The sequence below is a fragment of the Erithacus rubecula genome (assembly GCF_903797595.1).
Source record: "Erithacus rubecula genome assembly, contig: scaffold_276_arrow_ctg1, whole genome shotgun sequence".
Taxonomy (NCBI): domain Eukaryota; kingdom Metazoa; phylum Chordata; class Aves; order Passeriformes; family Muscicapidae; genus Erithacus; species Erithacus rubecula.
The window spans coordinates 109,764-112,797 of record NW_027636049.1 but is presented as its reverse complement, the minus strand read 5'-3'; the positions used below and the strand labels follow the sequence as shown (position 1 = coordinate 112,797).

Below are 3,034 nucleotides of genomic sequence, written 5' to 3'. Positions count from 1 at the left end.
TTGTGTTGATTTAAAAAGGTGTAATACAAGAAAATAAGAGACAAATAGTAAAGTAAAAGGTTATAATGGTTGGGAGTTTGGTATTTGGTTAAGAATACACTTTTTTTTGAGGTATATTTTTTGAATTTATTAGCTTCTTGTACATTTACAGACATTGTATATTTTCAAACTGTTTTATAAATTATATTTTATAATTTAGGATTTGTTTTTATGGTTAGGTTATGAGTTTGGTTTTTAAGAGCATTTGTGGTTTTAATTTATTTTTTTAATAAGTTTTGATTTGTGGCTTTTAGTTTTTAGAGACAGTTGGTGCTGGTAACTGGTATATTAGCAAAAGGTGTTTTTATTGAGTGTTATTTAATTAAGTAAGTAGTTTCTTTATTACAAATACTCTTTATTAATCTATGCTACTTCCAAAGAAAACTATTTTTAGAAAATTATTTTAACACTACACATACAGTATTTATCTGAATATCCAGGAGAAGCCAATGCCATAACATGTGTTTGTAGCAGCGGCAGAGCCGCAGCGCCCAGCGCTCCCCACTCCCACCCCACCTGCGCCACCCCCTCGCATCCAGCGACCCCCGGGAGCGGAACTGGGGCTCGGGGGGAGGGGACGGCACGGACGGATCTGCACTGGGGGCCCCGAGCCCCCTGCCCAGCCCTGTGAAGCGCGAAAAAACTCTCTATACCGCACAAAATAAGGTATAAGAGTAGGAATGTATTTATTCAGCGCTGAGGGGGATACCTCCTCCAAAACCACGCACACCTTTGGTGACCTGCACCTCTCTTTTTATTCTCTACGAACTAGGATTGTACAATACATCTAATACATATTCATTGCCTGTCCTCGCTTCATATTAAAATTAGCTACACGCCTCTTTCTGCTCCACACTGCTCCTTGGGAAAAAGTAAACAGTCTTCCTCTCAGTTGCACTTTTCATCTTGTCTCCTAGCACATATTCTTTTTACTCCTTTGCCCATCTTCTGGACTTTGATACCAGTTTTCCTGGGTTCAGGGATCTGCAGAATCCCCCTTATCCTGTGGTGCCTTTGTCCTTGCATCCTGTTTGCCCACCCCAGCTCTTTATCTTATCCTGCAGCCCTGCTCTCCCCTGTTCTTGTAAGCACCGTAAATTCCAGCAAACATACGGTTTTGTCAGCCCCCTTCTAGTCCAAGCATTTCCCGATGCTCGATTCCTAACTCTCAGTTGCTCTGTCTCCCCTGCAGGCTCAGGGGGTGCTGCCCCCTCCCCAACAGCCGCTGCTGCGGCGGCCGTGGGGCACAGGGGGTGGCAAAGGGGGGTCCGGGATGCGAGCGGGGGAGCAGCGGGAGGAAGAGGAGGAGAGAGGAATGGGAGGAGAGAGGAAAGGGAGGAGCAGGAGCAGGAGAAGCAGGAGAGGAGCAGCAGGCGCAGGCGGAGAATCGCGGTGCTGCAGGGCGAGCCCGCTGAGCCCGCAGCTCCGCTGGCCCCGGCAGCATCGCATTCCTGCATCCCGCGGGTGAGCGCGGAGGGGAAGCTCGGCCCGGGGCTATCGCGGCAGCTCCGGCACGGCTGGTTGGGTTTCGGATTCTTGGGGGATGGGGGGTGGGGTTTGTGCCTCGCAGATTCGGGAATCGAGTCCCAAATATATTTGGGTGTCCCTGGGAGAGGTATTGTTTTATTGATGTGAGGAGGGGATGTTTCTGGCTCTTGCAGGAATCCAAAGCTGAGCCGTAAATGCTCCTTGGGGGGATTTGGAGGGGCCCACGTGGCGATGTCCCGCCCCGCCGGGACCGGGCCATCGGTTTTGGGGATTCCCGGGAGAGGCGGGGGATGAAAGGCGGGAGCCCCGGCGTGGGGAGAGGGGCGACAGCAGAGCTGGGGGACCCCCGGCAGCCTGGAGGGGAGGTGGAGCCGGGAGATGAGTGGGGTGCGGGCCCCCCGAGCCTGGAAGGGTTTGGCAGGGAACGGGAGAAGCCCTGAGTGCCTGGAGTGGGGGAATGCTGGAGAGGGGGACCCTGGGACCTGAGTCAGGATCAGGGCAGGATGAGCCCTGGGACTCACGAAACTACCTCAGCGTGCCTGAGCAGGAGCCAGGAGAGGGGGAATCCCCAGGAGCCACGGGTCCCCATCAGCTCTGAGAACAGGAATCCCCATAACCACAAAGTGAACACAGTGTGAACAGGGATCTTCTGGGAGAGTGTTTTTGGGCTCCTTCATGATTTTTGGAGGTTTTTATGGACACCAGACAGCCTGGGCATTTCTTGAGATGCACTCAGCAGGACCTTCAAAGCCGTATCAATCACTTTGTTTTTCCCCCAAACCAAGATTTTCCATTCCCAAGTCTTATCCAGATGGAGGAAAAGGCTGTGAGGAACAGGAAGATGCCCCTGGACAGCCAGGCAGGTGAGGAGGAAGTCACTGCCCCTTTCCCCCTCTGTCCTGCTGGGAGGATTGGGGGCATCTTCTCCTTCCGTCTGGCACAGAGTCAAATCCCATCCTCTCCTTGTCCTTCCCCCACAGACAAGGAGCTGAGGACGGAGACCATGGAGGACAAATCCCCACAGCAGAACCTCGTGGAACAGGCTGTTTGCAGCGGCTCCACAGTGCAGGAATCCAACAGGGAGGAAAAGCCACGGAGATCCTGCATAAGGAGGGGCTGCAAACGCAGATCATGGGGATCCGAGGAGGAAAGACCCAGCCTGGGCTGGGCAGGCAGCCAGAGATGTGGCCAGAGCTCTGAGCTGAGGGTCCATGAGCAGCTTCAGGATGGCAAAAAGCCCCTTCAGTGTTTGGAATGTGAGAAGAGTTTCCGCACGAACTCTGGCCTGGTCCGGCACCAGATGGTCCACACTGGGGAGAAGCCCTATGAGTGTGGGAAATGTGGGAAGGGATTCAGAAACACCTCAGATCTGATCAGGCACCTGACAGTGCACACTGGGGAACGGCCCTACGTGTGTGGGGAATGTGGGAAGGGATTCAAGTGCAGCTCCAGCCTGATCCGCCACCAGAGGACCCACACTGGGCAACAGCCCTACGAGTGTGAGGAA

The 3,034-nt window shown here is 52.9% G+C and overlaps 1 long non-coding RNA gene across 1 annotated transcript; it reads left to right on the top strand.

Annotated features, from left to right (window-relative positions):
- Positions 1–1,383: 1,383 nt before the first annotated feature.
- LOC306815889 lies at positions 1,384–2,758 on the top strand. Its single transcript, XR_013777513.1, has 3 exons — positions 1,384–1,503; positions 2,313–2,390; positions 2,508–2,758. It is a non-coding gene; the product is annotated as an uncharacterized lncRNA (long non-coding RNA).
- Positions 2,759–3,034: the final 276 nt, after the last annotated feature.